This window comes from Coregonus lavaretus (assembly GCF_964263955.1).
Source record: "Coregonus lavaretus genome assembly, chromosome: 4".
Taxonomy (NCBI): Eukaryota; Metazoa; Chordata; class Actinopteri; order Salmoniformes; family Salmonidae; genus Coregonus; species Coregonus lavaretus.
The window spans coordinates 32028813-32054287 of NC_139991.1; the positions used below are offsets into that span (position 1 = coordinate 32028813).

At 41.0% G+C, this 25475-nt stretch overlaps 1 protein-coding gene across 7 annotated transcripts in view; it reads right to left on the bottom strand.

Moving 5' to 3' along the window:
* LOC311128023 (alpha-adducin-like) overlaps window positions 1-25005 on the bottom strand; it is a 57247-nt gene extending 32242 nt beyond the window's left edge. For 4 of the 7 annotated variants that reach the window (XM_084159958.1, XM_084159953.1, XM_084159955.1 and 1 more), the window contains exon 1: window positions 24870-24998. The gene's annotated coding sequence lies outside the window, so the exon portion shown is untranslated. Of the gene's footprint in view, window positions 1-1225; window positions 1322-24869 lie in introns of all 7 variants that reach the window. The other 3 variants (XM_084159957.1, XM_084159952.1, XM_084159954.1) reach the window with 3 other exon arrangements.
* Window positions 25006-25475: the final 470 nt, after the last annotated feature.

A 25475-nucleotide genomic window follows, 5' to 3' on the forward strand; every position in this document is an offset into this window, starting at 1 on the left:
GAGTGGCCATCACAAAGCCCTGACCTCAATCCTATAGAAAATGTGTGGGCAGAACTGAAAAAGCGTGTGCGAGCAAGGAGGCCTACAAACCTGACTCAGTTACACCAGCTCTGTCAGGAGGAATGGGCCAAAATTCTCCCAACTTATTGTGGGAAACATTTGACCCAAGTTAAACAATTTCAAGGCAATGCTACCAAATACTAATTTAGTGTATGTAAACTTCTGACCCACTGGGAATGTGATGAAAGAAATAAAAGCTGAAATAAAATCACTCTCTACTATTATTCTGACATTTCACATTCTTAAAATAAAAGTGGTGATCCTAACAGACCTAAGACAGGGAATTTTTGAAGACAACTTCAACTGTATCTAATTTACATGTACATTTTAGTCACTTAGCAGACGCTCTTATCCAGAGCGACTTACAGTTAGTGAATGCATACGTGTTTGTCTTTTTCATACTGGCCTCCAGTGGGAAACGAACCCACATCCCTGCCGGCCAAACCCTCCCCTACCTTGGACGACGCTGGACCAATTGTGCGCTGCCCATGGGTCTCCCGGTCGCGGCCGGCTGCGACAGAGCCTGGACTCGAGCCAGGATCTCTAGTGGCACAGCTAGCACTGCGATGCAGTGCATTAGGCTACAACGACCAAGAGCGAACAGGTAGGCAGGCTGCTACTTAAATGTCTGAATGGTTGTTATTTGTAACTGTAGGATGAGAAAGCTTATGCACTGCAGACTCAGTTAGCCTAGCTAGCTAATATTAGCTAGCTTCTCCTCCCGTTTGATGCAGTCCAAGACAGGTACTACGTAATCATATTTGACGATAAATAACCTAGCTATGGCAGCTATTAGTCTACTATAGCGCGAGTCGGCTTGGTTCGTTGCTCTCTCTCCCTCCCTCCTCCCCATGTCACTCGCTCACAGTACTCGCTCCCCCACCTGCTAGAGTGGCACCTCTCTCCCTATCAGCTCAGATTAATAAAGTAGGTAATAAAAAAAGACTTTTCAGCTGCTTCCCTCACTCGGATCCAGGCAGTATGTATGTTACAGGCAGGGCTCCATATCAGTTTACTGTTCTGAATGGTACAGTAGTACTCATATTACTGCCAGTAAACCAAGCAGACATGGCTGACATTCATAACATTCACTGTCAATCAGTTTTTCTCTTACACCCTTTCTTCTGACAGCAAGCCAGCAACTGTGAAGTGGCCACATACTTACGCCATTTAACTCTCCAAGTCGTCTGACTAAGGAGTCGTTCCATGTCCTTTCAGCAAGCCATGACACCCACCATCTCAGATTGTTCTGAAATCGTTTCTGTAGTTAGAAACATAACATTAGCATTCCAGCAACATTGTTTTTTTATTTAATTTAAATTTGATCTGAGAAATTAAGCTAATTGATTGCACCCAAATTGGCCCTATTAATTTATAGGATTCACATAACATTCAATAAATATTGTACCCAATATCCGATTCGGACCAAACTTCTTCCTACCATTGAGTAAGACATGAGGAATCCAATAAAATTGTCACAATTCACCCATGGTTAGAACTGCTGTAATGGTTTGATTGTTCCCCAGGAATGTTTCAAGGGAATAAACCACACACAGAGAAGCCTAAGAGAATGACAAACATAATTGCTTTCATGGAGGCCTGAATTGTGACGATGACCACCCCATTTATTTTCATCATGATCATACGCTATTGGTTTTCTACCCAAAGTTGTGATCCATTTACTAAAAGGGCAATTCACGGTAACAGAATGATGCTAAGACTCATATATTTAAACAAACCATACAACTCTGTGCACAAGCACTACTTCTACCAATTTCCACTGAAAATGTTACAAATACACATTTACTTGAAGAACAGTGCAGATGCAAAGTTTGGTAACAGAATGACGGTTTATGCTGTTTGTGCATTCTGTTATCAAACTTTGCATCTGCACAGTTCTTCAAGTAAATGTGTTTTTGTAAAATGTTCAATGGAAATTGTTAGAAGTTGTCCTGCACAGAGTTGTATGGTTTGTTTTTGTATGGTTTGTCTTTGCAATCATTGGTTTTGTTTGGCATGCATGTTAAATTGAAAAATGAGTCTCAGCCTCATCATCTGTAACCGTGGAATTTCCCTAAAGACCAGCAAAATTGATAAGGGTGTGGCAGTAGCAGGAACAGCGGCATCTAGTGGGCAAACCTGGTACTTTCACACTGATTTATGGTAAATAATGTAAGCGACTTCAGTGGCTATATATATATATATTTTTTTTTAAACATCACCAGATTCACAGGGAATACAATACATAAGATGAAGAAGCAATACTCCAAGCCACAGCTTCATACTACTTGTCAGACAGAGAACTGATACATGTATACTGGTTGTTAGGGTGGGATTGGCGTGGGGTGTGGGGGGTCCATGGGTGGCTTTGCGATCATTTTATTGGATTACTCTAGGGTTGGGCGGTATCCAGATTTTAATATCGTCATACCATCCTTCTCTCATTCCGGGATTTACGGTATTACCGGCTTAGTACACAAGGGGGCGCCAAAAAACATAAAAGTCCATTGGGTGTCTATTACCACAATGCTAACAAAATTAGAACACGTAATAGCGAATTTCCATGGAGGCTGCAAGCTAAATATGCTAACGAGCGCAAACAAAAATAAACAAATTGCTAAGACAGGCAATCCAGCTCATAAAGTTATACATGTACAGTGATGATGGTGAGTTTGGACATTTACCAGCGAATGTGAACGAGAAATATTGTGTAAATGAACAACATTTTGACACGGTTGTCTGAAGGAAGAACAGTACTGGCTCTGGAGCAGCATGAGTACACGCGGTGTCTGTGTCGAGTCTGGAGATGCTAGGGCAACAGGCCTGCCTGCTCCACTCGCAGAAGACGACGGGCGAAAACTGAGAGGAAAAGAAAATGCTAGGAAATCAAGATAGTGGCAGCTGTATAAATACCTAATCAAAAAGGGCTTTGACTCCCTAACCGCGGCAGAAAGATAACACAATAGGCTGTCCCATATTATTAATTCAGCCACTTACTTAGATAATTAGAAAGTTAAACTTACGGGTCGGGTTAACACAGAATTGTATATTTTTCACGCAGGGAAAATATATAAAATGCATAAGAAATATCTTGCTGTGTTTTGTAAATGCAGATCTAAAATGCTTCTTATTGTAATTTCTGCTCGGCATCAGACTAATTTTGTGCTTCAGTGGCACTTCTCCACTTGGATGAAAATTCAGGAATGGGCAGCAGACAGCGTTCTGACTGATGTGTAGCACCTTTTCTCCGGTACTTTTCTCCATGTAGCCAACCTACCTTTCTCCGGTAAAATGCTAGATTAACTTTAAACAAAACATTAGGAAATGTAGCTGGCTACATTCTTTCAATGATAAACATGATAAATATATAATAATCTAAATATGATATGATGCATGAATATAAATAAATATGATGGCCATGCATCGTTTTTGCTAAAAAAGAGAGCTTGCTTTTTCATTATAAGCTAATTTACTTGTGTTGGCTGCAAGCCAAATAGCGTTGCATTTCTGTTGTCATCTGATGAAAATTAAGCTATTTTCTCCTGAATGTGTTGCACTAATGTATTTTCTGTGAAGGAACACTATAGATGCAAGTCCCTGATCACTCTATTGAAGCAAAAAATATACACTACCAGTCAAAAGTTTGGACACACCTACTCATTCAAGGGTTTTCTTAATTATTAAAAAAATTTACACCGTAGAATAATAGTGAAGACATCAAAACTATGAAATAACACATATTGAATCATGTAGTAACCAAAAAAAAAAAAGTGTTAAATCAAGTGGTCCTATGGACAGATACTCCAATCTCCGCTGTGGAGCTTTGCAGCTCCTTCAGGGTTATCGTTGGTCTCTTTGTTGCCTCTCTGTTTAATGCCCTCCTTCCCTTGTCTGTGAGTTTTGGTGGGAGGTCCTCTCTTGGCAGGTTTGTTGTGGTGCCATATTCTTTCCATTTTTAAATAATGGATTTAATGGTGCTCCGTGGGATGTTCAAAGTTTTGGATATTTTTTTATAACCCAACCCTGATCTGTACTTCACAACTTTGTCCCTGAACTGTTTGGAGAGCTCTATGGTCTTCATGGTGCAGCTTGCTTGGTGGTGCCCCTTGCTTAGTGGTGTTGCAGACTCTGGGGCCTTTCAGAACAGGTGTATGTATGTATGTATGTATGTATGTATGTATGTATGTATGTATGTATGTATGTATGTATGTATGTATGTATGTATGTATGTATGTATGTATGTATGTATGTATGTATGTATGTATGTATGTATGTATGTATGTATGTATGTATGTATGTATGTATGTATGTATGTATGTATGTATGTATGTATGTATGTATGTATGTATGTATGTATGTATGTATGTATGTATGTATGTATGTATGTATGTATGTATGTATGTATGTATGTATGTATGTATGTATGTATGTATGTATGTATGTATGTATGTATGTATGTATGTAACACTTACATTTCACACAGGTGGACTTTATTTAACTAATTATGTGACTTCTGAAGGTAATTGGTTGCACCAGATCTTATTTAGGGGCTTCATAGCAAAGGGGGTGAATACATATGCACACACCACTTTTCCGTTATTTATTTTTTAGAATTCTTTGAAACAAGTTATTTTTTTCTATTTCACTTCACCAATTTGGACCATTACATGAAATCCAAATAAAAATCCATTTAAATTACAGGTTGTAATGCAACAAAATAGGTAAAATGCCAAGGGGGCTGAATACTTTTGCAAGGCACTGTATGTCTTCACTATTATTCTACAATGTAAAAAATAGTAAAAATAAAGAAAAACTCTTGAATGAGTAGGTGTGTCCAAACTTTTGACTGGTACTGTATATATACACACACACACACACACACACACACACACACAATATACAAAATTAAAAACACTTGACTTTTAATATAAAACTCAACCTCTGTCAATACACAGCTGGACTCACCTGCTCCCACTTTCTCCCATTGTGCTATTAACAAACACGTGACTGGCTCAACTGTTCTGGGGAACTACAGTAAGCTTCATAATGTAAAATAAATGTGACCGGTGAAATGAAGAACGTGATGTAGAGGTCTTAACGGGTCCAGAAATGTGACCTGTTCCGAAATAAACCTTGGGCTTTCCCACCCGGAACCGATATGCATAAATAAAAATGTTTTATATAGAGACCCGTTCCGTATATAGACCTGGTTGGATCCAGACCCAGTCTGATCTGAGTGAGGGAAGCAGCAGAAAAGTCATTTTTGAGCTACTTTATTAACAGGAGCTGATACAGCGCGTGAGGAGGGAGAAAGGTGCTGCTCTAGCAGTGGGTGACATTTACATTTACATTTTAGTCATTTAGCAGACGCTCTTATCCAGAGCGACTTACATGAGCAATTAGGGTTAAGTGCCTTGCTTAAGGGCACAGACAGATTTTTCACCTAGTCAGCTCGGGGTTTAGAACCAGCGACCTTTCGGTTACTGGCACAACGCTCTTACCCACTAAGCTACCTGCCGCCCTGACATGGGGAGCAGGGAGGAAGAGAAGAAAGACAGCAACCAAGCGGACTCGTGCTATAGTAGACTAATAGCTGCCATAGCTAGGTTATTTCTCATCATCAAACTATGATTACGTAGTACCTGTCATGGACTGCTTCAAACCAGGACGAGAAGCTAGTATTAAGTAGCAGCCTGCCTACCTGTTGGCTCTTGGTCGTTGTAGCCTATCATTCCTATCAGTCATTTAAATTCCATCTTCCATTTATTAGATAGAGTACATTCGGATATGATTCAGACCCCTTGACTTTTTCCACTTTTTGTTACATTACAGCCTTATTCTAAAATGGATTAAATAGTTTTTCCCCCCCCTCTCAATCAATCTACACACAATACCCCATAACTACAAAGCAAAAACAGTTATGTTTTTTAATTTTAGAAAATGTATTAAAAATAAAAAACTGAAATATAACATTTACATAAGTATTCAGACTCTTTACTCAGTACTTTGTTGAAGCACCTTTGGCAGCGATTACAGCCTCGAGTCTTCTTGGGTATGACGCTACAAGTGTGGCACACCTGTATTTGGGGAGTTTCTCCAATTCTTCTCTGCAGATCCTCTCAAGCTCTGTCAGGTTGGATGGGGAGCGTCGCTGCACAGCTATTTTCAGGTCTCTCCTGAGATGCTCGATCGGGTTCAAGTCCGGGCTCTGGCTGGGCCACTCAAGGATATTCAGAGACTTGTCCCGAAGCCACTCCTGCGTTGTTTTGGCTGTGTGCTTAGGGTCGTTGTCCTCTTGGAAGGTGAACCGTCACCCCAGTCTGAGGTCCTGAGTGCTCTGGAGCAGGTTTTCATCAAGGATCTCTCTGTACTTTGCTCCGTTCACCTTTCCCTCGATCCTGACTAGTCTCCCAGTCCCTGCCGCTGAAAAACATCCCCACAGCATGATGCTGCCACCATCATGCTTCACCGTAGGGATGGTGCCAGGTTTCCTCCAGACGTGACGCTTGGCATTCAGGCCAAAGAGTTTAATCTTGGTTTCATCAGACCAGAGAATCTTGTTTCTCCTGGTCCGAGAGTCCTTTAGCTGCCTTTTGGCAAACTCCAAGTGGGCTGTCATGTGCATTTTACTGAGGAGTGTCTTCTGTTTGACCAATCTACCATAAAGGCCTGAGTGGTGGAGTGCTGCAGAAATGGTTGTCCTTCTGGAAGGTTCTCCCATCACCACAGAGGAACTCTGGAGCTCTGTCAGAGTGACCATCGGATTCTTGGTCACCTCCCTGACCAAGGCCCTTCTCCCCCGATTGCTCAGTTTGGCCAGGCGACCAGCTCTATTTCGAGTCTCATAGCAATGGGTCTGAAAACATTTCTAAAAACCTGTTTTCACTTTGTCATTATGGATTGATGAAGATTTTATATTTATTTAATCATTTTTAGAAGAAGGCTGTAACATAACAAAATGGAAAAAAATGGAAGGGGTCTGAATATTTTCAGAATGCACTGTATCTCCTAACTTTTGCCACACTGAAGGAGGCTCTATGACTGTAGCCTATTGCCGCTTTGGCCAAAAACAAGCTACATGGGCCACTCTCATGAAAAGCAAGAGCAGCAGCATAAATTGTAAAATTCTCTCTCTACTGCAGAAGTCGTGTTCGGATCTGTACGGGCCCTTCTCGACAAGTCAGTTAAAATTACAGATACCGGAGACTCATGACAATCGTATCAGAGCCGACCCAGACCCGTGACATTATTTAGAATTCTGGATCCGGACCCGTACAGATGGATCCGTGAAGACCTCTAATGCGATCTGCTTTATCTCCTAAGGTATTGCACAAGTTGACTGCAGGTATTTACTTAACCCTTTAGACCCCAATAGAATTCTAGAATGTTCCTGTAGATTACTGAGAAATGTCAAGATAAAGCTCATTTTCTCACACATTTCAAACAAACAGACAAAAACAAATAACAATTACAAGTTAACTTAGTTTTAAGGAGCACAACCTCTTCTTTAATATGACATCACATTCGTGTCCATAGGAATAACACTCATTTTGTCTTCCATTGTGTAAAGACCCGCACTTTGAAAAAACGATTAACACAACACAAAAAACCCTACAGTATTTAAAATTGTAAATTTGACTAAATTACTCACCAAAAATGTACCAAGTATAATATATTATACTTATAAATATTATTTACATATACAGTGAGCTCCATAATTCATTGGACAGTGACCATTGTTTTGTTATTTTGGTTCTGTACTCTAGCACTTTGAGTTTGAAAGGATACAATGACAATGAGCGTGAAGTGCAGACTGTCAGCTTTAATTTGAGGGTATTTTCATACATATCGGATGAACCGTTTAGAAATGACAGCACCTTTTGTACATGGTCCCCCCATTTTAAGGTACTACAAGTATTTGTTAAATTGGCTTCACAGATGTGTGTCGTTAGGCAGGTGTATTCATTTGTGTCGTTAGTGAATGCAGGAGAGCTGTTGATGAATAGTAATGATTATAGATGTTGCTATTGCCTTTGGAGGTTGTTATTGGGGTGTGACAACATGAGGAAGACAGCAGTGTCGATGCAAATGAAGTTGGCCGTCATAAGGCTCAGAAATGAAAATCAATCATTCAGGAACATTGCAAAAACCCTGGCCATGCCCAAGTCAACAGTTTTGTTCATCATTAACAAGAAAAAAACAACCGGTGAACTCAATTATGTCAAAAGACCCGGTAGACAGAGGAAGACCACTGTAGTGGATGACCGGAGAATACTCTCTATGGTGAAGAAAAACCCCCTGATAACAGCCCAACAGATCAAAAACACTCTCCTGGATGCAGGTGTAGATGTGTCAAAGTCTACCATACGCAGAAGACTACACCAGCATGACTACAGAGGGTACACTACAAAATGCAAACCACTGATAAGCCTGAAGAACAGAAAGGCAAGATTACAGTTTGCTAAAAAGCACCTAAAAGAGCCCCAAGAGTTCTGGAAAAAAAGTATTGTGGACAGATGAGACAAAGATTAACATGTACCAGAGTGATGGAAAGAAAAGTGTGGAGAAAAAAAAGAAATGCCCATGATCCAAAGCATACCACCTCATCCATGAAACATGGAGGAGGGGGTGTTATGGCTTGGGCCTGTATGGCTGCCAGTGGAACAGGCTCACTTGTCTTCATCGATGATGTGACTGCAGACAGAAGTAGAACAATGAATTCTGAAGTCTACAGAAATATTTTATCTGCTCAGATAAAACCAAATGCCTCCAAACTCATTGGACGGCACTTAATCATGCAACAAGACAATGACCCTAAACATACTGCTAGAGCAACAAAGGGGTTTTTGATGGCCAAAAAGTGGAAAATCCTTGACTGGCCGAGTCAATCACCAGATCTGAATCCAATTGAACATGCATTTTACATGCTGAAGAGGAGACTTAAGGCAATAAGTCCCCGAAACAAGCAGGAACTGAAGATGGCTGCAGTACAGGCCTGGCAGAGCATCACCAGGGAAGATACCCAGCGTCTGGTGATGGCGATGCATCGCAGACTTCAAGCAGTCATTGCATGCAAAGGATATGCGACCAAATGTTAACAATGATTACTTTATTCTACATTATGTTAAACTGTCCAATGTTTTTTGATGCCCGAAAATGGGGGGGACCATGTACAAAAGCTTCAATAATTCGTAAACGGTTCATCCGATATGTATGAAAATACCCTCAAATTAAAGCTGACAGTCTGCACTTCACCCTCATTGTCATTGTATCCTTTCAAACTCAAAGTGCTAGAGTACAGAACCAAAATAACAAAAGAATGGTCACTGTCCAGTGAATTATGGAGCTCACTGTATATATTTTTTGAAATACAAAAATGTGACCAGAGGACAATATTCAGAAAGTATTTCAAAACCCACACCAAGTAAGCAATTTGATTGACAACGATTCTTACTTCTGTAACAATGTAAAAATGCAAACAACTACTCAGAGACCATTTCAAAATGTAGAAAACCTCTCTCAATAAGATTTAGTACAGACCAGGCCTGACAAAATGTAGAAATACAGTGGGGAAAAAAAGTATTTAGTCAGCCACCAATTGTGCAAGTTCTCCCACTTAAAAATATGAGAGAGGCCTGTAATTTTCATCATAGGTACACGTCAACTATGACAGAGAAAATGAGGGAAAAAAATCCAGAAAATCACATTGTAGGATTTTTAATGAATTTATTTGCAAATTATGGTGGAAAATAAGTATTTGGTCAATAACAAAAGTTTCTCAATACTTTGTTATATACCCTTTGTTGGCAATGACACAGGTCAAACGTTTTCTGTAAGTCTTCACAAGGTTTTCACACACTGTTGCTGGTATTTTGGCCCATTCCTCCATGCAGATCTCCTCTAGAGCAGTGATGTTTTGGGGCTGTCGCTGGGCAATACGGACTTTCAACTCCCGCCAAAGATTTTCTATGGGGTTGAGATCTGGAGACTGGCTAGGCCACTCCAGGACCTTGAAATGCTTCTTACGAAGCCACTCCTTCGTTGCCCGGGCGGTGTGTTTGGGATCATTGTCATGCTGAAAGACCCAGCCACGTTTCATCTTCAATGCCCTTGCTGATGGAAGGAGGTTTTCACTCAAAATCTCATGATACATGGCCCCATTCATTCTTTCCTTTACACGGATCAGTCGTCCTGGTCCCTTTGCAGAAAAACAGCCCCAAAGCATGATGTTTCCACCCCCATGCTTCACAGTAGGTATAGTGTTCTTTGGATGCAACTCAGCATTCTTTGTCCTCCAAACACGACGAGTTGAGTTTTTACCAAAAAGTTCTATTTTGGTTTCATCTGACATTCTCCCAATCCTCTTCTGGATCATCCAAATGCACTCTAGCAAACTTCAGACGGGCCTGGACATGTACTGGCTTAAGCAGGGGGACACGTCTCGTACTGCAGGATTTGAGTCCCTGGCAGCGTAGTGTGTTACTGATGGTAGGCTTTGTTACTTTGGTCCCAGCTCTCTGCAGGTCATTCACTAGGTCCCCCCGTGTGGTTCTGGGATTTTTGCTCACCGTTCTTGTGATCATTTTGACCCCACAGGGTGAGATCTTGCGTGGAGCCCCAGATCGAGGGAGATTATCAGTGGTCTTGTATGTCTTCCATTTCCTAATAATTGCTCCCACAGTTGATTTCTTCAAACCAAGCTGCTTACCTATTGCAGATTCAGTCTTCCCAGCCTGGTGCAGGTCTACAATTTTGTTTCTGGTGTCCTTTGACAGCTCTTTGGTCTTGGCCATAGTGGAGTTTGGAGTGTGACTGTTTGAGGTTGTGGACAGGTGTCTTTTATACTGATAACAAGTTCAAACAGGTGCCATTAATACAGGTAACGAGTGGAGGACAGAGGAGCCTCTTAAAGAAGAAGTTACAGGTCTGTGAGAGCCAGAAATCTTGCTTGTTTGTAGGTGACCAAATACTTATTTTCCACCATAATTTGCAAATAAATTCATTAAAAATCCTACAATGTGATTTTCTGGATTTTTTTTTCTCATTTTGTCTGTCATAGTTGACGTGTACCTATGATGAAAATTACAGGCCTCTCTCATCTTTTTAAGTGGGAGAACTTGCACAATTGGTGGCTGACTAAATACTTTTTTCCCCCACTGTAGTAGCTTACTTTAACAACAATTCAGTGAATACAACAAGTATTAGATAGAGACAGATAAAGAGAGAAGATACAAAACACAATAACTGTTCAGAGACTATTTTAAAAAGTATACAAATTCCCTATAAGATTCGTAGGACAAATTCATGTAACACTGTCACTTGAGTGTTTGCATTCAGCCTACAACATGCCATAAAACTTCTTGAAGCAAGGACCCATCCTACAAAGTGGCACAAAATGTACAAATAGTACCGTAAATTTCGGACTATAAGCCGCACCTTTTTTCCAATTTTTCGACCCTGCGGCTTATATAACGGTGCGGCTAATCTATGGATTTTTACAGCTAACGGCCACTAGAAGACCTCCTAAATCTATGGATTTTACAGGTTACAGTCCACCAACTTTAACTCTATGGGCTCTATGACCGGTCCGCGCCCCCCACCTTTAAGCGGCGGGCTCCAGCAGGAAAAGCTGGAGGCCGGAAAAGAGTGAGTCAGGTAGCGCGCAAAAGTAAAAGTGGAACCGAGAGTGGTACGAGATACAGAACGAGAGACAGAACGAGAGCAAGACAGACAGACATTATGAGAACGAGACAGTTTGTCTCTTTCCCGACAATCCCCTCTGTGCACGAACCCTTACATATGGTAATTAAACATTAAAACACCTGCGGCTTATAGTCCAGTGCGGCTTATATATGTACACATCATTCAATATCATTCAATTTAGCTGCTGCGGCTTATACTCCAGTGCGCCTTATAGTGCGGAAAATACGGTACTTAGATCGAGTATTAGATCGAGAAAGATTCAGAGAAAAAAGCCAGAAAAAACATCTAAATGCACCCACACCAAGTAGGCAATTTGATTGTTACAGAAGTTAGAATCGTTGTCACTGTAAAAATGAAAACAACTATTCAGAGACCATTTCAAACTGTAGATAACCTCTCTCAAAAATATTTAGTACAGACTAGGCTTGACACAATATAGAAATAGTAGCCTATTCAGTAAATTGGATGTGGTGGCAGACAGGTTGGTGTTAAACAGCAGATAATAAAATAAAATAAAACAGACTCCTACCACTTTTAAAAACAACTCCAAAACCCCTTCCACTGTTACTTTAGGCCCAGGCTGTGTGGTACAAGGGTGAATGGTGGGACTTGGGGCAGACGCACTCCATGGAAACGTAGGCTCCCCTCTCAGGTGTGCTCTCCCTCTTCCTCCCCCCTTTTCCTCTCCCTCCACTCTCCTCTCTCCTCCTCGCTTCACATCTCTATCCTTCCTATCATCTCTAACTCCTCTTCTTCCTTGCTTTCTGCTGCTGAGCCCTGAGTTTCCACATCACTTCCCTCGCTTTCACTGTCCTAGAGGAACAGACTAACAGAGGGAGAGAGGGGAACAGAGCAACAAATAGGATACAATTGTGGTCAGGAACATCATCTCCACCCAGTCGCTCTTCCTTCCTCAACCATACACATCCTCACTTCCTAATAATCCCCAGTAAACAGTATCATGATGCTATACAGCACTTTCAATCAATCAAAATTATTTTATGAAGCCCTTAGTGGCCAGATTGTTTCTCAGTTCATGTTGTGCATATGTATGTCAGACTGCTGGATAATCAGACAGGATAGAGTATACAGAAAGACGTTCGTGAATATGTTCATAGATGGGTCAGAGTATATCCATAAAAGCTATATAGGGTACACACACTTCAAGACCCATCGTCAGATGACTTTTCATAGATGGTAAGAAGTCAAAGCATATGGCACAACGGTTTACAGATTCAACACATCAACTATTATTTATTTATTTAGGATGTTGAAAGTAAAATATTACAAAGATGACACTGTGCAATTTAGCCAATTCTTAATCTATTTCAATGGTTAGCTGGTTGTCTTTGTAGAGAGGAAGTGAGACGATCAAGTAAGTGACGGCGTCGCGAGCAAATCACAATGTTGCCTCCAACTCGTTTTCTTGCCTGACAGATCAACTACAGAGTTCGCCAATGTTAGCTGATTAGTGATTAGTTATGAAGCTGGGCCAGTTTCCAAATGAATTGCATTGGTAGAAACAGGACAAAAAACAATCCACTTGTTTGCTGACTACGTAAACAAATATCACTGCAACTCAATATCATATGCGCTCCACTGCGTGGGCATCTAACCTAACACGACATCTAAGCTGCCAAATAATAGGAAAATTAGGCAATGTACTAGTATAGCCTATGAATATCTGTAGCTACCTAGCAAACATGACAAACCATTAGCTAAAATTGGCCCTTTTTAATTTATAGAATTCATATAATCTTCAATAAATATAGTACCTAACATCTGATTTGGACCGGAATTGACAGTATTGAAAAACCATCCTGTGGCTATTTCCAAATACCCCGGTATATGGTATATACGGTATACCGTCCGAGCCTAGATTCCTCATGTCTTACTCATTGTTAGGAAGACATATGGCCCAAATCGGATGTTAAGTACTATATTTATTGAAGATTATATGAATCCTAGAAATTAAAAAATGGCCAATTTGGGTGGAATCAAGTAGAGATCAAATTATATTTCAACAAAATTATGTTTTATCTGTTTCTAAACTAAAGAAATGATTTCAGCACAATTTCAAATGGTGGGTGTCGAAATCCTCTTGTCCTTTTTGAGATGGAATGATCCTAAGGATGTCAAAAGACTGCATGCTGCTCAGTGCTTACCATGTAATTTGGTACAGTACAGTAAAATCATGAAGCTGAACAAACACAAAAACACTCCCCATTCAAGCGCACAATGCTGACGTTGTTGCGGACTACATGGTACCATCACCACAGATCTACTGTGCCCATTCTGCCACACTGAAGTGTCCAACCATCCCCAAGCTCAGTGGAAACATCATGGCCTTATCCATCCATTCATCAGTACATTTCTACAAGGAATATCAGCTCACCGTTTTACATACATATCTTCTATTTAAAGTCACACTTCCGGGATGTAGCACTGTGCAGCTACTGATAAAAGCTGCAATCATAGTATCATGCTGATTCATCTGCATATTGTACTAACCCCACATCACACAGGTGCCCCCTTCCCACTATTACTCAACAACTGGTGCACATCTGAAGTGTGCAGGGGTGTAGCATTGACTGTGTTCACTATGGAAACAAAGCACATTACCATGGAAACTGGGAATAGCCTTTTACACTTATGTAATACTATAGCAATCTATCAATTACAGTACACACCAACTCTACTCCAAATGAAATGTGTTATTAACACGTTCCAGACTTGTTACAGAGAACTGGGAATAGAAATCTAATTCATGACTGATTGCACTAGGTAGAGTAGGGACACAGGTTTCTACACCATATGTGTCATCTATGAACCCAAAATGGGCCTAATGTTCTTCTGACTAAAATATTTTATTCAAAATGCACTCTAATCTCTCACTGATGCAATGACTAAATCATTTAGAACCTTCCAATGGAATCAAAGTAATGAATCAATCTGGGCCACATTCCAACACAATGCCTTGGGGGAAACTAGCCTAAAGAGTAGTATTGAATACAGTAAGACGGCTCTGGAGAAATTCTGCAACAGTCCAGATGCTGTCCATAACTTTTCCGTTCTCTCCCAGCCTGCATCCTGACATGAGGCAGAGAGAGAGAGAGAGAGAGACTAATTGTTAGTACTACAACTACTTCTGTCAGAAACCTGCTAGCTAGCGAGCAAGAGAGAAGATAGAGGTTAGGTTTCAGCTTTGCTCTGCAGATGGACCTGAGTTACTGTAGGGAGGGCAGGGGATGGGTCCATTGAGATAAACAAGTGTGTTCTTGACTTTAGATCTCCAATAGCCTCTGCCGAGTCTGCAACATCTGGTTGTTGGCTTTTGGACGTTAATGAGGCGACACTCCATCTTAACTCCTCCTACACATTTACTGGATAGGTCGAACAGTGCAGAAGAGAACCTCCCGACCGTTTCTTTTTCTCTTCTCGTCAAGACCAGTTTTTTTTACACCTGCTACGTTAGATCTCCAATAACAGTAGAGAATGTAATGAAAAAGAACATTTCAGTTAGCTTCTCAGCTTATTTTATTTCAACATCATAGATCATTCTAATGTTTTTCAATTTCATTAGTTGAGACTGCATTTGGCTGTGTAATGTTATATACCCCAACGCTGCACCCCTTTAGTCATTAGGTTGGAGGGAAAACCTATTTTATTGGCTTGTCTGACTGTGCATACATTTTAAGTTTAAAGTTTTATTGTCACATACACAAGTACAGTGAAATGCCTTTCTTGCAAGCTCTTTCCTAAAAATGAAGTACCGGTAATCAATATCAGTAGCACTAGAAAACAAAGTAGAACAAAAACACAAGAGAAATAGAAATAAGATCATTTTATCACACCGCTTTCAATCAGAGCAGGAAGTTCTGTTGAAAATGTATTTTCATCAATCCTAGTTCATATCCGAAATAGAAAAAAAGAAAACACGTCAGGATATAAGATCACTTGAGTTAGTTCCAAAAAGATGCCAGTCAAGTCATATTTAGTGAAAGGATTTTGCTATGAGAGGAAACTGAAGTTTTGGTCTCAAACTCACCCTCTCTCACCCTATTTTTCTTTCACTTCATGTATGTGTGTTTGTGTGTGTGCCTCCATGTCTGGATGGGTCAGTAATACAAGGCGAAGTCCACTATGCTTCCAGACAGTGAGTGCAGTCTCTTTAACTCCAGAGTGAATGCCTGTCATAGCTGGAATCCATAATAATCCTTCCTTGGGATGTAGGAATCCACTGCCTGACAACTGTTGCCTGTGCCTCAGATAACTAGTGTTCCTAACAGAAAAATGCATTATAGCTGTGGCCCTTTTCACTCATTTAAATGAGATGCCATGAGCATTGAGCAGTGTGTTCTGTGTGTCTGTTGCAGTGTTTATATGGCAAAGCCCTGATAACCATCCTTAAGCATCCAATTTGCATATATGATACAAGGTCTGTACTCATGGATATTGAAGATGGAATTATTTCCATGTGTTTCTGGCTATTAAAATACTACTCTGATTTCACTAAATGCTTTCTTACAGCTGGCGGACAAGTGGTTATCGACTGCGTAATGTCTTTATTGAATAAGACTTCAAGTGACGCTATATAAACTAACGTAAAATTACAAATATTTATAATCCTCTGTGCCCTGATAAACCACTTGAAATAGTTAGATGCCATTTCATGTTAGAAGTCTATATTCCAGCATTGATTTGTTTTGAACAGAGATAACAATACTAAGATGGACCACCATCAGTCTGCCATAAATGTCAATGTTCAATGGCATCATATTCAATACATCATATAACAAGATTTTCATCCTCATACAGTGCATTCGGAAAGTATTCAGGGCCATCACTTTTTCCACATTTTACGTTACAGCCTTATCCTAAAATTGATTAAATAAACATTTGTTCTCATCAATCTACACACAATTCCCCATAATGACAAAGCGAAAAGAGGTTTAATTTGTGTGCAAATCTAAAATGTATTTACATAAGTATTCAGGCCCTTTGCTATGAGACTCGAAATTGAGCTCTGGTGCAACCGGTTTCCATTGATCATCCTTGAGATGTTTCTACAACTTGATTGGAGTCCACCGGCGGTAAATTCAATTGATTGGACATGATTTGGAAAGGCACACACCTGTCTATATAACGTCCCACAGTTGACAGTGCATGGCAGAGCAAAAACCAAGCCATGAGGTCGAAGGAATTGTCTGTAGAGCTCCGAGACAGGATTGCGTCGAGGCACAGATCTGGGGAAGGGTACCAAAACATTTCCGCAGCATTGAAGATCCCCAAGAACACAGTGGCCTCCATCATTCTTAAAATGGAAGTAGTTTGGAACCACCAAGACTCTTCCTAGAGCTGGTCGCCTGGCCGAACTGAGCAATCGGGGGAGAAGGGCCTTGGTCAGGGTGGTGACAAAGAACCCGATGGTCACTGACAGAGCTCCAGAGTTCCAATGTGGAGATGGGAGAACCTTCCGGAAGGACAACAATCTCTGCAGCACTCCACCAATCAGGCCTTTATGGTAGATTGGCCAGACAGAAGCCACTCCTCAGTAAAAGGCACGAGAGCTTGGTTTTTGCAAAAAAGCACCTAAAGGACTCTCAGACCATGAGAAACAAGATTCTCTGGTCTGATGAAACCAAGATTGAACTCTTTGGCCTGAATGCCAAGCGTCATGTCTGGAGATAACCTGGGACCATCCCTACGGTGATGCATTGTGGTGGCAGCATCATGCTGTGGGGGTGTTTTTCAGCAGCAGGGACTGGGAGACTAGTCAGGGAAAGAAAGATGAACGGAGCTAAGTACAGATATCCATGATGAAAACCTGCTCCAGAGTGCTCAGGACCTCAGACTGGGGCGACGGTTCACCTTCCAACAGGACAACGACCCTAAGCACATAGCCAAGACAACGCAGGAGTGGCTTCGGGACAAGTCTCTGAATGTCCTTGTGTGGCTCAGCCAGAGCCCGGACTTGAACCCGATTTAACATCTCTGGAGAGACCTGAAGATAGCTGTGCAGCAACGCTCCCCATCCAACCGGACAGAGCTTGAGAGGATCTGCAGAGAAGAATGGGAGAAACTCCCCAAATACAGGTGTGCCAAGCTTGTAGCATCATACCCAAGAAGACTTGAGGCTGTAATCACTGCCAAAGGTGCTTCAACAAAGTACTGAGTAAAGGGTCTGAATACATATGTAAATGTGATACAGTGGGGGAAAAAAGTATTTAGTCAGCCACCAATTGTGCAAGTTCTCCCACTTAAAAAGATGAGAGAGGCCTGTAATTTTCATCATAGGTACACGTCAACTATGACAGACAAATTGAGAAAAATCAGAAAATCACATTGTAGGATTTTTTATGAATTTATTTGCAAATTATGGTGGAAAATAAGTATTTGGTCAATAACAAAAGTTTCTCAATACTTTGTTATATACCCTTTGTTGGCAATGACACAGGTCAAACGTTTTCTGTATGTCTTCACAAGGTTTTCACACACTGTTGCTGGTATTTTGGCCCATTCCTCCATGCAGATCTCCTCTAGAGCAGTGATGTTTTGGGGCTGTCGCTGGGCAACACGGACTTTCAACTCCCTCCAAAGATTTTCTATGGGGTTGAGATCTGGAGACTGGCTAGGCCACTCCAGGACCTTGAAATGCTTCTTACGAAGCCACTCCTTCGTTGCCCGGGCGGTGTGTTTGGGATCATTGTCATGCTGAAAGACCCAGCCACGTTTCATCTTCAATGCCCTTGCTGATGGAAGGAGGTTTTCACTCAAAATCTCACGATACACGGCCCCATTCATTCTTTCCTTTACACGGATCAGTCGTCCTGGTCCCTTTGCAGAAAAACAGCCCCAAAGCATGATGGTTTCCACCCCCATGCTTCACAGTAGGTATGGTGTTCTTTGGATGCAACTCAGCATTCTTTGTCCTCCAAACACGACGAGTTGAGTTTTTACCAAAAAGTTCTATTTTGGTTTCATCTGACATTCTCCCAATCCTCTTCTGGATCATCCAAATGCACTCTAGCAAACTTCAGACGGGCCTGGACATGTACTGGCTTAAGCAGGGGGACACGTCTGGCACTGCAGGATTTGAGTCCCTGGCGGCGTAGTGTGTTACTGATGGTAGGCTTTGTTACTTTGGTCCCAGCTCTCTGCAGGTCATTCACTAGGTCCCCCCGTGTGGTTCTGGGATTTTTGCTCACCGTTCTTGTGATCATTTTGACCCCACGGGGTGAGATCTTGCGTGGAGCCCCAGATCGAGGGAGATTATCAGTGGTCTTGTATGTCTTCCATTTCCTAATAATTGCTCTCACAGTTGATTTCTTCAAACCAAGCTGCTTACCTATTGCAGATTCAGTCTTCCCAGCCTGGTGCAGGTCTACAATTTTGTTTCTGGTGTCCTTTGACAGCTCTTTGGTCTTGGCCATAGTGGAGTTTGGTGTGTGACTGTTTGAGGTTGTGGACAGGTGTCTTTTATACTGATAACAAGTTCAAACAGGTGCCATTAATACAGGTAACGAGTGGAGGACAGAGGAGCCTCTTAAAGAAGAAGTTACAGGTCTGTGAGAGCCAGAAATCTTGCTTGTTTGTAGGTGACCAAATACTTATTTTCCACCATAATTTGCAAATAAATTCATAAAAAATCCTACAATGTGATTTTCTGGAGAAAAAAATTCTCAATTTGTCTGTCATAGTTGACGTGTACCTATGATGAAAATTACAGGCCTCTCATCTTTTTAAGTGGGAAAACTTGCACAATTGGTGGCTGACTAAATACTTTTTCCCCCACTGTATTTCAGTTATTGTATTTTTAATAGATTTGCAAAAATTTATAAAAACCTGTTTTTGCTTTGTCATTATGGGTTATTGTGTGTGTAGACTGATGAGGGGAAAAAACAATGTTATCACTTTTAGAATAAGGCTGTAACGTAACAAAATGTGGAAGCAGTGTAGGGGTCTGAATACTTTCCGAATGCACTGTAAATCAGGTGGATGAATTTGTCCTTGACCTGAGGGATTACATGACTGTTACCTGAAAGAGTAAGCAGCATTTCTCCTAATGAATTACCCTGTGTTTTCACTGGATAATACTTTCAGCAACCAAACTAATGGAAAACAGTCATTTTCAATAGGAGGCGAGGAGTTGGATTGTTGGCGACGCTACTATGCGATTTGTTACTACAAAGTAGTTTCTAGTGAAAAGCATTCAAACAGTAAGTTCACTATAGAAGGAGACTTAAAAATCTTGTCCATTCCAACTTTGCCTGATTCAGGGTGGCCCAGTAGTGTGAAAAGACTACTAGTGTCTTCAAATAGGACCTGCTGCTGATTGCTACGCACATGTGAGGGTGGTGCCTGGGTTAAACAGATGGTGCTGTGTTATTATTATGCAAGAAAGCAAAAGCAGGAGGGACAGTGACTGTGTGTAGCTGTGTAGGATGGCTAAATTAGCATGAAGACTTTCTGGGTGAATTTGGCCCCACATTTTTCCTAAAGTTTAATTCCTGAAATCTAATCCATAAAAAGGTGCTTTGAGGGGTGGAAAGATGTTTGGCATATATTTGGCATTTGCACAGAAAATGATTATTGAGAAATAATTAGTTAAAGTTGTGGTAGCCTATTTGTGAAATTTTGCCCTTACCCAGTCCTCCTTAAAACTAGTCTAAAGTCGAGCCTGTTAGCATGGACATGTTGTTTTCTGCCTCAAAGGAGAAATGAGGGTTTGATTCAAGTTTAAGAAAATATCTTATTTCACAGTACCCACATGTAAGCATTGAACTCCCACAATCATAATCTCTTTTTAGTAACATCTACGCTGAAGCCAACCCTGTTAACATGGAACTGTTATCTGCTCCATGCTGCAGAGTGTAGAGTGTTGTGTTGAGGGGGCAGTGACGGTGCTTGGGGAGGGTTCTCTCAAGGCTTTATCCGTCAGATGTCACATGTAAGAGAGAGTGGTGGGAGATCGCTGTCTGAAGGGAGATTGGTTTGGAAAAAGGCACACTATGAATTTCCATTTTAACCAAATGGACAATAAAGTATTGTAATGACCTCGATATATCATGAATAAAATAACATCCAGTACAGTGGATCGCATTCTCGTATCAAACTGTTTATTATACAATTAGAATAGTATAACTACGCCAAATAAATTGTTATACACCAAATCACTAACTCTGATGGCTATCTCACTGATCCAGGACGTAAGAGAGAGAACAATTAAGCATGGAAATATAACAGAACCTGCTGTGCCCAGCCCCCGGCTGTTCTACCAACCACAATTAGGCCTGGCACCGAAACATTCCAGACATTCCTTTGATTGGCAGACAGCAGGGGGACTGGCCTGCTGGACCCCGCGAAAGCCTGAGTAACTGGTAAACGTGCCATGATAACCACACAACAACAGGATGTCAGAACACAGGCACACATAACTGTCCAAGCGGGTTTCTACATACAGGATCTATTCCATAGAAATATAATGAATGCCATAATGGGTGGACTGGCAGCAATTTTGAGTGTACCCATGCCTGGGTTGAAGATGGGAAGGTTAAGACAATGTAATAATTCCATGCGGAAGCATTCGAAAATAGATGTAATTGTTTCTTTTTTTATCATGTTACCAGTGCCGTTGCTTGATTCTATAGGATCAGCATTGAAAACATGACCAGCGGTCGGGGAATCCAGTAATAAAGTGCCTGTAGATTATTTCAAAAACGTCTAAATTAATAGAATGACAGCAAAGCAGTTATGCTATGTTTTCTCTGAGTTGTTAGCTGAAGTTCACTACGATTGTGTTAATTTTTCACTTTGATGGCAAACTTTGTGCTGCTACCATTCACTCCCAGTCAATCCAAATGCAGAAGCTGGTCCCTTGTTGAATAGTGGCACAAAGAGTTATGGGATATTAGAATCCTCGTCTTAAGTTGTATATTTTGAACCTAGACGCATGCCAGGAAGTAAAAGCAGGAAATGTAACGTTGCCCTTCAAAAATTACATTACAAAAAAATTTACATTGCATGAGTCACATCAGTTAGCATAATTTGAAAGAACATTCCAAATTACCATGACAATCCAGCATCAGTTGATAGAACATTCCAAAAGCAGGAAATTATTGCATCACAATACCAGGCAGCCATTGTGAGTGTACCAATGACTTTACCAGTCAAATTGCCAGAGTTAGAGGTTCCAAGCCCATTCTATTCATTCTATTATCTATTTTATTATTCTATTACATGGACAAACCCTGTGTCTTATACATAGATAGCACCACCATCATTGGTGTGATCCTGAGTCTATGTATGGGCCAGGGACTAAGGTATGACCATAACTCTATTCTTCTGAATCCTGCTTACAAGAAAAAACTAAAGCAGGAAGCACCAGTGAATCGGTCAATAAAGAAGTGGTCAGATGACGCAGATGCTAAGCTACAGGACTGTTTTGCTGGAATATGTTCTGGGATTTTTCCGATGGCATTGAGGAGTACACCACATCAGTCACTGGCTTCGTCAATAAGTGCATCGATGACGTCCCCCCCCCAAGCCATAAGACTCCTGAACAGCTAATCAAATGGCTACTCGGACATTGTCACCCCCCCCCCCCCCCCAGCGAAGGAAAGACCCCCTCTGAAAAAATATTTTTCAAAATACAATATTTTTGTGAGGGTGTAGTAGCCCTTTAATTAAATTGCACACCTAGCAAGATACTGTTTGGGTAGCTGTCCTACATGTGATGGCCGAGTTCACAAAACAAATGCCCTCCCGATTGATACAAACCATCACGATATCATTCTCCCAGGTAGGCCTACTTAGCAGTCAACATTTAACTGGGAAGATTTTTGGGGAAAGCCTTTAGAAATTGATATTCTAAAAGTGCATGATGACTGAATTGAGTATCGCAAAGATTCAACCAAGACTTCGGACCAAATATTTTTTTATACATGGTTTACATATCCATTGTTGCCTTAGGTTATACTGGTAGATAGAAGTTGAAACTTATTTTCTACCTACCCTTACTGGCTACCAATGTTTTTCTGTGAGTTGCTCCATGCAACAACCAGTTGAGAGCTGCAATCTCTTGCTGCCCGCTGAAACTACGCTGTGTGTGGCGCGCATGTTAACATACAGTATTTCACATGCTTTGCATTTGTGTGGGCTACTTTTTGCATGATTTCTCTATTGTACTACAACTTCATAATTGATAGGGTGTATACCTCCACCACACCACTTTGATAAGCATCAAGTGGGGATTAAGTGAGTATACGCAATGCCCACTGAAGAAAATGTGGGTATACGGCGTATATCTGCATATAGCGTCCACTACACCACTGAGTGCCACTGGGCTGGATTAACCTGTTTTCCTTGAAACATTGTAAATATTAACCTAGTTATTCAAATCCGTTTTTAAAACATCCTCTTTCATGAGATCAGAAAACATTGTTTCTTGAGTCTAACACAAGAACCCCCCCTTGCTGCAGTACACTGACAAATCTTGCACGCTACACACTGAAACACTGCCAAACGTTTGCACATGGAGAAAGGAAGGAGAGAGAGGGGGAAACAAACTTAAAACGAGGAACACATTTTAATCATCATCCACACTGGGGTCAAGGGTGTGGGTTGGTGTACTAAAACAAACTGATCTTAAAAACAAGTGTGCGCGTGTGTAGCAGCTAGCTCCAATCCAATGGGTGTTCCTCTCATTTCAACAAAATAACGAAATCCAGGGAGATACCCCTCCACAGGCTGCTAGCCTAGTCTGTCTTTACCACTCCTCATACAGGGAGAGAAAGGAGGAGAGGGAGCGGAATTACAGCTCACTAACTGACTGGAAAATATATATCTACAGCTAGCAGGCTAAAGAACCAATAGTTTAGTGGAATCTGCTCTGATCTCCAGTATTGCCCTAAAATCAAGAGCAATCTGCATTCCAGAGATGGCATGGCTTAGCAAAACTCTATGCAGCAGAAAACGAAAACAAGTGTTTCTTATTGGACAAGTTCATGTAGTCCCTCCATGTTTTAGTCAGTTTGGTTACGTTTGGTGCCCAATGAATAATACCCTTATATCGGCATGTCAATGACAGTGTGATGACACACATTAATTCGCCAGGTCAGCACAGAGCCTCAGACATCCCTGTTCATCCTTTGAACGACCCTTAATGCTCTTACCAAGCCTTTCACTGACTATTACACATGATGGGATAACACTGTACCGAGAAGGACTAAGAATTCATCTCAAGGCATTTTTCATAGAAATCCATAATGCTTCCTTATCCTTTGGGTTGTTGTAGCCTGGCAAGGCTGGATTGTCATCATTAGGAAAAAGAATAATCAAACAGTCTCTTGGGAGATTGGAAGCTTATTGGATGATTGCTCAAATAGACAATGAAAAAGATGGGATGTTCAAAATCAAACATGAAATACTTCATAATTGTTACAGGGCACAGGGAAAAACACGTGCATAAAGTTATGCATGGTTGAATTAGGCCTACAATAACAACACACCAGCACAGTTAAGCGTTACAATAACATCTGGCTATTAGCAATGACTGACTCAAAGGTTTGAAGGTCTCCTACTTCCTTTCCTGTGCCATTCATTATTCAGGCCTACTGTAAACCGTAAGATACTATCCTATTAGAGGCCCCATACAGTTCTCTAACAACATTGCATAATACTGCACTCGATATTGCATAATGTTATGATAAATATATCATAATAAACACACCAATGCACTAGTTTAACCTAAACTCAGTTTCCTGTCCCACTCCTGCGTTTGAATTAAGACTAGGTGGGTGATGGGATTAGTAGTAGCCTACAGTGCCGTTGTTGTTACTAAACCTACTAGTAGGCCAACACAACTATTCAGTCTATAATTCACTATTGCTACAGTTGATTACAAAAAAAAAAAAAATGTCGCACACGCCCCTCTGCTAAATCCATTGGTGACCCCTAATCAATTATGCCAACGTTGTAGCGACGCTGCTAGCAAGTTCGCTACATATTATACAAAGAGAAATGAAAGAAACGCTTCCATAATTTACATGATCTCGCACCGGCTGGATCGTACTACTATTTAAATAACATTATCGGATGCAACTTACCTTCGTTTATTTGAAATATGGTTGGAAAGACAGCACCTTCTGGTTGAAAGCGAGCCTGCTATTTTCACAATTTTTATCCGCTACGCTTTCAAAGGGGTCTGCTTCTGCTTGTAGTTACTGCGACGCTCCGCCCACTACCGCCCTCTCACTTGGGTTAGTGCTATCTGGAATCCTTGGGACGTCACTACCCTAAACCCTAACCTTACCCCAACCTTAACCATAACCCTTACCTTAACCATTTTAAATTTCAACTTCAATGGGTAACGTCAGAGTTATGACGTCCCAAGGATTCCGGATAGCATGGACCCTCTCACTTCGGTGCGGTAAATGCTGGCGCGTATGTATCATTGGTTGTGGTCAAAATCCATTGCTGCACATGAAAGCAACAACGAACCTGGTTGGAGGTTGAAAGGCATAGGCCTTCTACTTATAGGAATGTACGGAGCCACACAATGTTTTTTATTATTGTTATCCTTAAAGACATATAACAGTATAGCCTATTTAACATGAATGTGCATAAAAAGCCAAACCTGATAATAAGTCACAGAAGATTAGCCTATATTTATAGGTATCCGAATGCCTCACATTCCTCTAAGTTGGGGCATA